The sequence below is a fragment of the Schistocerca piceifrons genome, chromosome 2, assembly GCF_021461385.2.
Source record: "Schistocerca piceifrons isolate TAMUIC-IGC-003096 chromosome 2, iqSchPice1.1, whole genome shotgun sequence".
Lineage (NCBI taxonomy): Eukaryota > Metazoa > Arthropoda > Insecta > Orthoptera > Acrididae > Schistocerca > Schistocerca piceifrons.
In genome coordinates, this window is record NC_060139.1 from 988,994,048 (window position 1) to 989,006,143 (window position 12,096).

General features: G+C 40.2%; 1 non-coding gene across 1 annotated transcript; it reads right to left on the bottom strand.

Annotated features, from left to right (window-relative positions):
• Nucleotides 1-1,318: 1,318 nt before the first annotated feature.
• Nucleotides 1,319-1,391, bottom strand: Trnap-agg. Its single transcript has one exon. It is a non-coding gene; the product is annotated as a tRNA-Pro (tRNA).
• Nucleotides 1,392-12,096: the final 10,705 nt, after the last annotated feature.

The window sequence follows — 12,096 nt, forward strand, 5'->3', positions numbered from 1 at the left end:
TGGAAAAGGCAGCACAACTTCAGAATATTAGGTGTTTAGAGTCTAGAAAATTTAGGCCACAGCTTGCTGTCTACCAAGTACTAGAGGCCTTAACAGATGAAGAATTTCTTGAAGACTTGTATGAAATCAATCTCAGCGAGAACATATCAAGGGAAGAATTTAGTGAGGGTGTCTCAGTCAAGTTTAAAACAGGACTGAGAGGGAAACGCACAGTAAACAATGTTCTTGAAGAACCACCAAAAATTCGTCAGCAGTTACTGCTGAATGAAAGCACTGCTTCGGTTTGAAGCATTAAATATTAGACGTTTTGTAGCCATACAGAAATGTTTTAACTGTTTGGGACTTGGACACCCTATTAAGCGATGTGATAAAACTCAGATGTGTGGAAGATTTGCGAAGTCAGGGCACAAGAGATTTGACTGGAAATAGGAGATAGTCAATGGGTGTAAACCATGCAAGTACAGGAACAAGGTCTGTGGCGAAGGATAGGGGGCCGAAGGCCAATGATACAAAATGCTTTATGAACGACAAATTGAACGTACAGAATACTATACAGTGAATAACGTTCACTAATACGAATTGCAATTTAAATCGCGAGACCTTACACCCCAACCATAATCGGAACTTATCACACGGACACAAAATGCTAGTCATGTTAAACAAATAAAGACTGTATGGGAAGTACCCTTGTGGGCATTGAACTCAGCAGGTTATTAGGCGAAATACACACTGATATCGCCTGCCTACAAGAACCATATACGCGAGGTGGTAAAATAACTGGCCTACCGATACAATTCACCACAATCGTGGGAACTCAGAATGCTAAGCCAGCAATTGTACTAATGAACCCAAATTTGACTGTAACAAGGCTATCTCAGTGATAAACAGAACACATTGTCACAGCAAAGATCGTACGTGGACGTGACATTTGGATAATTTCATCTATATATGCCCAATATTCATACGACATAGAAACTTTTACTGACAAAATGCGAGACATTGCACGATTTTCACACGGGAAAAGACCGCTCATATTAGCAGATATAAATGCACGGTCAACCGTATGGGATGCCGATAAAACAGATGTTAAAGGACACACAGTAGAGGATGTAATAAATGATTGTAATCTATTTTCATTAAACAGGGCAAGACAACCACCAACCTTTCGCGAACATGCTGGAGGCCAAGGTAATACTGATTTCTCTGCGGCAAATGTTATCTCCTTACCAAACATAATTTATGAAATTAGCTTTACATTGACGGGCAGCTTTTTGCGCTGACTCAGCCACCGACGTGCGACCAGTTTGCACAAAACGCTAGTGCTCGTCCAGGATTTGAACCCGGGACCTCCTGCACCCTAAGCAGGAATCATACCCCTAGACCAACGAGCCCTGTGACAGCTTGACCGCCAAATATTCCAGCAAAGTACATCCCTCGAGGTCGTCCAGGGTGCTCTTTGAGTCTGGTGCGGCTGGCGGGATGGGGGAGGTGCTCTCTGCCGGCAGTGCTGTTCTTCGACAGACTGTGTAGCGACACAATGGGTCATGGGCAGCACCGTTCTCGGAGGTGCCGTGGCCCGCGGTCGGCGGCCTTCAAGGGCTATTGGCATCTTCATGTAGAAAGTGGGAAGTCATGGACGGGGTGACACACAGCGATCACAATGCCATCATCATTCATACAGGCAATTATACAAACATACATAATACTCACACAGAACAACAGCAGTAAGTTTTTGGCAGGGCACACTGGAGTAAATTAATAAATGTAATAGAAGAATCGGCATTAAACGCTATCCAGGGCAGTGTAGATTTCTAAACACAAGTCTTAACAAAAGTCCTGCACAAACGGCTGCCATCCCACTGGCCAGTGCTAGGCGGAGGCGTCAACGACCTTGGGCAGCTGAACTGACAAGATTATCTTATAATTAAAGTTTTCTCTGAGACATTTAAGTCTCATCTTTATCTGCGATAATGATGAGACTTAAATGTCTCAGGGAAAACTTTAATTATAAGATCAATAAGGACTTTCACATTATGTCCAACGCTGGGGTGCTACTCCAAAGCCAGAGAGCTCTGACAAGAGTGACAATTTAGGGGGAAAATAAGTTGAAGACATGAATTAAAGTTTGTGATGCGAAGGGCACTCGACTTGGGTAATTCGTGCAGCGATTTTGACCATAGTGCTGCGCTGCTGTAATGATTAGCATTTTTGCTTAGTAAGCAAGAAGACGGTTCGAGTCCCGCCAGTGGCACAAATTTTAATTCTTTCTTTCTGCTTCCATCATTAGCGCTGATAAGATTACGAAAAGACTAGTAGGACAAGAGGAAGTACTATCAGAGCGCTATATCAGTGCAAGAACGACAGCTCAGACTAGATCAATATTGGGACGCAAAACTGAAGAACAAAACTGAACTCTGCAAAACCACACAAAAACATTGGACCGGCTTCGTTAAAACGAATTTACGAAAAGACTTGTGGGGACAACCATTTAATAACTGATCGCGTTGAAACCTCGATGGTACTATCAACGTTAAAACGGACAGACGGAACCATGACAAGTGGTCGGAAATGTTCTCCTAAACAAGCTCCTGCCAGATGACTCACATACAGAGGACGAACGACATCACAGTGGCCTATGTGACGAAATGAAAAACGCATACTTAAATGAGGGTGCCACCCTCCCCTTCGTAATGCCACGTCCTCGGACGAGAAATGAAAATAAAAAATTAGCACCAAAATTCCCAGAAATTTTCACAAAACAAGTTCCAAATTCCATGAAAAATGAACAAGCAAACAAATTTCCAGTTAACACTATTATTTAGATATTAACCAGTAACTGAATCAGGAATCTAGTACTTAGAAATTTATTAACATACGAAAGAAAGATAGGATTCCAGTAAAATCAAACTCAAAATTCAAAATAATAGTAAATCGCAAAATCGTTATAATTAAAATTCGCAAAGTAGAACCAACGTTCCCAAAGAATACTCCGTGTGAGTACTCTTTGAGATTCGTGAGTAATGGCTAAGGATAATTCAATCCATTGTCACTGCGTTACGAGCGTTAGCCGAAGCAGGTCACACTTTTGAATGCTCGTATATGTAGGCGCAATTAATTGTTTTTTCAGAATTGATTATTGCGATCTACTATGACGCAGTGAAACGATACTTTGACTTCAAATATTACGTTATTTAGAATTCAGATAGAGGACTTGCATATATTAGACAGAAGTGACTTTTGATTAGATAACCTGAAGTTAACACTATTTAGGAAGTGAACACAGATAGACAACTTCATTCGTAATAACTAATGAACTGTGGAACTTGGCGATAGTTACGAAGTATATAATTTATAATTCCCCCCAACACCTGGGAAAGCTTCTTCCTCACGGCTCCGTTAGGAAGTGACTAATATTGTGTAATAAACCAGCATATCGTGTCAATTCACGCATTTATCATCCAAGTTTTACAATATTATTTATAGAGATAACGTGGTGCGATATTATTTCACTGAAGCGCTCGGCGCTTATATAGAAACTCCTTGACGTTAGGAATTAATAACACTGTTACGACTGATTATAGATTTGAGAGTACAAACAGTGTATAGGGAATTTGGTGTCGCTGGACTGATTTGAACTTATCTTTAATATTTAAATAGCAATCGATAAACCATCAGTTATAAACGATTTAATTACGACATTTGGTGAAGTAAATATCTCGCACAAGTCGCGAATTTAGTTCATCAATGTTCTGTTTGTAGCGTAGATACCGATACATAAGAAATAAGTCTCATTGCTCTACCGCTGTGCGTCAGCCAAGACCGAAGATCCGAAAGACGTTACGCCTTCTCGCAGGAAGAAGTAGCTTTGGCAGTAGATAAACTTAAGAATACAAAGGCCCCATGCCCCGATGGGATATACACAGAAACATCGAAGAATGCCAGTACATTGATCACCCCATATCTAAATGTACAAGGAAGAGTTCCTACACTCTGGAAAACGGCAAACGCAATCGTTATTATAACATCTGAAGACAGGGATCCGACAGACCCGAAAACTTAGACCTGTCTGTCTCCGGAACACACTTGCCAAGGTGAAGCAGAGGCTCCTATGTGATGGATTACAGGCGCATGGGCGCCTTTTCGACCTAATACCCCACCAATATGGATTTAGAGAACATAAATCAATAGATGACGCCATAAACTGCGCCTTAAAAATAGTGGGCAACACGATAGAGAAATATGCAGTCTCTGTACTTACTGGTATTGTCAGAGCCTTCAATAATCTTTGGAGGCCGTCACTGTTTGCTAGGCTAAGAGAAATTCGATTGCCTACTGCCCTGTATTCCAGCTTTACGGACTACTGCAGAGAACGAATTGTAGAATGGAATGCAGGGACACAGAAGGTGGTTAAGAGAATAGCCAAGGGTTGCCCACAGGAATAAATCTGCGGGCCGATTGTGTGGGATGTAGCAATTGAGCCCCGTTTGGTAATTTTGGATAGGGACACTCGTACAGAAGGTGTCGTCGCCTATGTGGACGACCTTTTGGTTGTAGTTTCTGCACGGTCCAGACTGTAACTAGACAACAAATGTACACAAACATTGCAGACGATCAGTTACTGGTGTAATCATAAAAAATTGAAAATAGCAGGAAAACAGTTCACTTGTTGCCTTAGGACGTATTATTGAGAAATCAAGCACAAAACTGAATAGCATAAAGATACAAAGGAAGCAGGTTTCAAGATACTTAGGACTTTATTTAGATTGACGGCTCTCCTTCAATGAACACACAAAACTGACTGTAGACAATACCGCTAAAATCAAGCATAAACTTGCGAGATTAAATTCAATACAGTTCAGACTATCAGATGCGGACTTATCATACAGCGTTATTTGAATCCATTGCATGCTTCGCTTCTAGTGCCTGGGCACATCGTCTTTCATTAGCGACCATCAAAACAATAGCCAGGAGAGGACAAAGAATAATACTACTTAGGATATCCGGAGCCTTTAGCACAACTCCAGTGGAGGCCCTGTACGTAGTCTTATGAACATGTCCAATAGACCTCACTATTCGTTATAGAGCTGCCTCATATTGGTTGAAGCAAGGTGAACTAGAAACAATGATTAAATAACAAGAGAAAAATGCAAACCAAACAACACTTACACAAATGGAAAATAGACACGTGACAAAGAGAATGGGAGACATCACATAAACGGCGTCGTGTCTTCTCCTTCTCTCCAAATATGTCAGAGAGCTAAGACTAAAACATGTGGATCCTTGTCATGGCGTATCTATACCGTACGGGGCCAAGGCAAACCGTGATATGTACATGTGGCAATCGAGGAACACCTGAACATATTGTACTAAGCTGTAATTTACTAGACCACGCAAGATCTGCTATGAGAGACGACGATATCTGCACAATTCACCGTGGTCCCGATAAATGGAATACTCTTAATAGTTTGGTTGATTCAGTGTCAAGAACACTGCTCGAAATACATAAAAATCAATATCCTACTGCCAGGACTAGAACACAGATAAATACAAAACCACAACGCAACTCATGGCAAGACACAATTTCCCACACAGGCACGGACACAGGAACAGATTGAAACGAAATTCTGATACAAACGTTGCAGAAGGGCTACATTCATTATGACACGATTAATAAGATCCTAAGACTGATCGAGACACACAAATTTATATACATGTTTCCCTCTCTCGGCTCACAACCTTGTAACTTCACTTGCTACGTATGTACTATGTGTACCATTTTTATAATCTATCATTTATGTGTAATCATTCTGTATACATCCATATAAACGTAACATACAAACCTATTTAAAAATATATGAAACATATGTATTTAGTCTTAATTAGTTTAATTAATTAAAATTATATTTTGAAATTTTGCATCCTATATCTCAACGTGATGCCTGACATTTTATACATTTTGTCAATTTCCTTTCCAGTACATTTATAGCATTAAAGTTATATTACTCACATGGAATCTCCATTACTTGTTCCAAATTGTAGTATTTTTAACCATTTGCTGTTTTTAATTACTCGTATCTTTATCTAAAATTTTATAACACGACATTTGTATTTTGATAAATATGTTTCTAATCATTGTTGATCTTGATATTGTAACGATATCCTTCATTAGAATTCCATATAGAGAAATTTTTGGGTATGTACAACTTATAGCTCTGTGAACAATTTTTTGCATTTAAAGTTATACACAAGTAAATCTAGCTTAAGTTAGTTCTAAATATTTTTCCAATTTCATTTTCTACCGTTATTTCTATGATTCAACATATTTATATTGTTTCCATTAATTATCTGGAATTCAAGCATCACTTACTTCATTAAATAGAATAAAAACACACAGAGAAACAGCCACAACAGAATAACCAGAAACAGGTCCGCCTCCTCGTGGCGGCGGCAGACAATGGCATGGCTGCTTGTCAAACTAACACAACTTGTGAGCAGCCATTATGGCTAAGTGACCCATATGCTGTTTGGCTTGTTACCTGTTTTAAGTAGCACACGACCCAACTTAGTAATCCAGGTGGTGGGCTACTTTGTAGTGTTTAATTGAAAAAAAAAAAGATTCATTTGTCATAGAATTCCCCTTTCCTTACTGCAATTTCTATGTGACCTTCGAGAGTACACTGTTCATCCAGGTGTCACTGATCAAAGTATCTCTAAAAAGTATCCCTTTCAGTAAAATATATGTCAATTATTGTGCAACTATCTTGAGATGCACCTACGAGTACCACTCATAGAAGATTTCAAGTAGTTTGCCACATTAATTTTTTAGCATATCTCGGCTGTTGACGTGCACTAAAAGTAACAAGCCATCATGATATGCAACAACTACTGACTGCTTTGGGTAGTGGTCCCAAGCTAACGCTGAAACTTAGACTGCAAACAGAGACCTGCGTGCATCCTTTCGTAATGCCAGGTGGTTACGATTAACATATAGCTAATGACGGAGGTTCTGTATCGGCTGTAATTATCGTATGGCAGCGGAACTTGCTAGATATGCTAATGAGTTTACCTGGAACCCATTTATGCTGCAAAAATATTAGTTACAATTTTGGCCACCTGGTGTAAATCTGACATGTACGTTGTTTGTTTGATTGTGCGACTTCCGTGAAACTGTTTTATGTAAACGGTAGTGAAATCTGGTTTCGCAGGATAGAGTGGATCAGGTTATGGTTGTGGAGGGGGCTGTAATTAGTTACTGTCAGTTGCACAAAACACACAAATTTTTATTTTCCTAAGAACCACTTAATTACATATTGCCTTAAAAGGATCAAAATAAAACAATGTGGCTGAACGCCTAGTTAAGAAAACTTGAGATACCTCCTGGGTTAAAGGCCCAAAACCACACCAAAAAGAAGAACGGTTGAAGGCCTGAACACCAGTTATAAAAAATTGCTTTAAAGAGTACACAAGTCTGAAGGCCTTACTTAATATAATATATCACGTAAATACTCGGATCAAGGCTACACACAAGACATCGAACAACTTAGGGCTTAGGGCCTGGATAACAAGAATCTCAGCTAGAGCAAATTTTTAAAATGATTCGTTTTAAACAAATGAATCTTCAAGTTTTAATTTAAGACGGCTGAAGGCCTTATATTAAAATATTTCACGTAAAAGCTTGGCTGAAGGCCACACACTGGACATTAAACAACTCAGGGTTTAAGGCCTGGATAACAAGAATTTCAGACAGAACAAACTTTCAAAATTTAGTTTTTAAACAAATCTATCTTCAAATTTTAATTTAAGTTTGCTGAAAGCCTTATTTCAACATTAAAACAAACTAAATTAATAGTCGGCTGGAGGCCTCGCACATGACTTCAGACTAAAATGAAAACCACAATCTGAAACCAACAGAACAGTGGCGCTCAGACGTGTTCCAAGCGTCGGCCTGAGGAGGTAGCTCTAACATAAGGTGAGGTGAGACAGGCAGCCAAGAGTAAGGTTAAATAATCGGATGACAACCCGACACAGGGACAGCTGAAGGACCGACCAACAACCTAATCAGTTCCCTTCCATCATACCAACGGCACGACAACGGAAGATACCAGCAGCACTACGTCTTCAAAATTGGCGTCTAAAAACAGCCAAGGCACAATAACCCCTCTACGAAAAAAAATGAACTAAAACGCTGCCGAAGTACACGGCGAGGAAAAACACATTGCCGGAAAACTACGCTAACGACCAGGGCAGGTAACTGGGGCGTTAACGGCCACAAGGCAGAAAATAACGCTGGTGCACTTCACCGATAAGTAACAACCAACGTAATAGTTAAAGACAATACAGGAAGACGGCTGCAAAATTTCGCCCACTCCAACACACCATACGTTGCTGCTAGCTGGAACGGCACAGGAAGCAACAACTGGCAATGAAAGAAGAGATGTAACAGCAGTTGATGTTCCATAACAGGTTAATTGTTCACGCAACTTCAGTGTCCAGGTTCGGTGGGCAACGAACTTTGTAGCTGTCGCAGTTAGCGCCTCACAATCCGACCGTGCATGCACGCCGCCAGCGATCCCGACCTGATCACGCGCCGCGGGGGACTTCCTCGCTGCTCTGTCCCAACCGAACACCACCACACGGAAATATAGCGGCCACACCAAAGATGGTACAAAAGTACTAGTATCGATAAGCGCTGCTGTTGCCACTGACAGAGGCAAGTCAGCAACTCATTATGGTAGTAACCCAGGGAGAAATAAGACGCCACTCGATTGTGACAAAATGCCAAAGAACAAACGGCATCAACACCAGCCGGCCACAGCTGAGGCAGCAATACAGTGCTGCATTGAAAGAGTATCGCTGACTGAGTGGTCTGAGGATAGGCCTGAAGTCATTAAATGATTTGAAGACGATGATAATGAAATTCTATAACACGGGTGAGCTTGGTGTGGCACCTGAAAGAGGAAGGCGTTCTTTGCCGGTGGAAGTTGCTGGCGAGGTTGCTGTTGCTGTAACTGACCATGCAGCATGTACCTCGGGTAGTGCTAGTGCTCATGAAGGGTCACGAGAATTGTCCATCCAATTTTTCTGTCTATTTTTCACTGGCATGAATACAAGATCCAGACTATAGAAACTGAAGCCACATGATCTGCAGCAACGTTCTGAATTTGCTCTTCGCTCTCTGACACGATAAAGTAAATGACATGTAGCCAGGCTATATTTTGTGGCAGTACGAGGTACATTTTACATTACAGGTTGCAGCGAAAACATGGAACTGCCGAATTTGGGGTTCTGTTAAAACACATGTTGCCACTGCACTCTTCATATGGGACTGCGGGATGTGGATTTATTCTTGGTAGGTTTTTCTTTGAAGGCAATACACCTAGAGGACCTGTCAGATGAATCGTGGCATCCGCATGTTATCGACACCACCTTGTAGAGTATGTGATTCCTGCTTTGCAAGAACGAAGCTTATGAAGCCACTGTTTTGTGCAAGATGGGGCACTGTCTCATGTTGCTCGGCCAGTGAAAGATCTGCTTATATACAACGTTCCAAAAATGTGCAGTCTCCAGAGGTTTTCCAGATGCATGGCCTGCAACATCACGTGACTTCAATCTTGTGACATTTGGCTCTGGGGATATCTAAAACAACACATTTACCAGGGACACTTTCAGTCTCTATTTGATTTGAAAGCCACTATACAGGAACACATTATCAGATTTCACTGATCACGTCACTTTAATGATGCCCGTATCTCATCAGCGTCTCCGTTGCTCATCTTGAACAAACTGAATATGAGGCAGTTAATAATAAAATCATCGCTATTCCTTTCTCAATTGTTTGAACATTTCTGCCAATGTCATGTTCCTAATCCATTACATTCGAAACATTTCTATATGTCTTTCTTTTATTCACAGCACCAAATTTGCACTTGGTGGCCAAAACTGGAACTAATTTTTTTCCAGCGTAATTCGGTTCCTCTTTAGTGCATTAGAATGTCCACCAAGTTTTGCTGTCACACGATAATTACGGCATATGCACGATATCCGTCAGTTGCAGCTCTTTAATTATAACCACCCAGTTTAATATACCAGGTACAAGTCTTCGTGTGACTTTAACCCATACCTGCCAAAGTGTGGTATCTCATACAGCGGGAAAATGTTGGAACTGGCTCCCCAAGGTCAGTTGTGGGGGAATGCTTCCATACTCCTCCCGCCCATCTTCCTTAATTTGCCAACCCTACTATGTTTTGCTGACCGTTGCATTGTCACATCTTTGTTTGTTGTTGGCACGTGTTACTGCCATGTGTTAGGATATCCTACAGTGCACATCGTGAACTCTGCACCTGTTTTCTTCATCACAGCAAAATGTAGTACAAAATGTGTTTGCTTCAATGTGAAAGGTTTAACTTTCCAATGTCTGATGAAATTGTTAACCAGTATGGATTCAGGTGTAAGTGACATAGATCAACAAATAGAAGAAAAATACGATGGTTTTACAACAGCCAGTGATTACAGTCCTGCCGTCGAACAAGAGCATCATTCAGAGGAAGAACTTGAGGGCACCTGTGATGGGGGTTTATCTGTTTCTCCAATAAAATAATTAAACTGTTAGGTAAAATCAAATGTGTTCAGAGTGGTAATAAGAGAAATATATACCCCAGCAATAAATGTCAATTTTGTAGATTATATTTTTGTACGCATCAAGTGGAAATTTTATGTACAAATTTAAACCATTCAGTTTGTTTGTGGAAATTTGCTTGCTACAGAGATGGCATAATTTTTCAGAACGTAAAATTCAGTTCTCTAACAGTCCATTTATGTGTACTGTTTAAAAAAAAAACACACAAAAGTATGTGACTTCGTGTGATATAAAGTAAATGCTACAGGCTTTATTTAGTGCAATTAAATAAACAAGAAACATTTAAACGACGCTTAAATAACTGTAAAATATTACATAATCTAAAATTAAAAATTTCAAGTGATTTTTGCCGTAAATATCGATTAAAACATAGACCTCACCCCATAATATACAGCAGTCGGATGTATACAGCATTCGATGTTGGAAGAAATTTGTGAGATGATCTTCGGATCTAGCTCTATTGAAAGGTTATGACGTCAGTGTCCACCTGAGAAACAATACAATCACGCTGCAGTCACCAGTAAATAGTCAGTTCTCTTCGATAAGGCGTACCAGTGTGCTGAAATATGCCCGATGCAAATGAGGATATTTAGTTTATCCCTCGTTGATCAGTTACGATAAATAATTTCAGCACCACATGGAATACTATGATCTCTGTACAAGAACGGTAGATACGTTAAGGTTGATCATGTTTTGTCAGATTCTCGTATCTTTACTTTTTAGCGTTGGACAGAGTTTGATTTGATAATAACCATCAAGTGAAGAAATCAGTGTACAAAATTATTAGTGTCTATGGAACTTTTTACTGTAAGAAGGCGAAGAAGCTCAGTTACTCTTCGAGGGTTTAAAGGGAGGTAACTGAAAACTGATTAATTGCTCCCTGACTTGGACTGTAACAATATAACCGCTTGCGCAGTACTTAAAAATTAAGCGGGTATAATTCTCACCCTTTCCGATAGCTTGCAGTCTTCAACTTTCCGATTTCACGGTTGAAACCTAAAAGTTATAGTAATTTTCTCCAGGTCAGCTCAACACATAAGCCCTCTATCTCCTGCATACCGATCTAAAGCGACACAGGTATTTTTTTATAGATCGTAAAAATAACTCTAATCATGAAGTATGACTCTAGAAAATAACCCGTTCGTACCTCTCTCGCTAACGTCAATCCCATTTGTGTGCTGCGACTAACGATTCCATCGAGAATCATCCTCAGATTATGGGCGTAACTGATTTTCAAACATATTAAATTCTTTTTCTCTCACTAAGCAGTTAATAAATTTCCTATCCCCCTCAGTAAACGTATATTATGTGAACGAAGAAATGAAGATCTTAACCTTGAAAATGACACAAGGCCATTAAGGACCACTCGGACACACATGTTAGGACAAACTCACAGAACATCATCTGGGGGGGAGCGGTTTAAACTGCAAACTGAACGTATAAATACTCTTACAGTACTA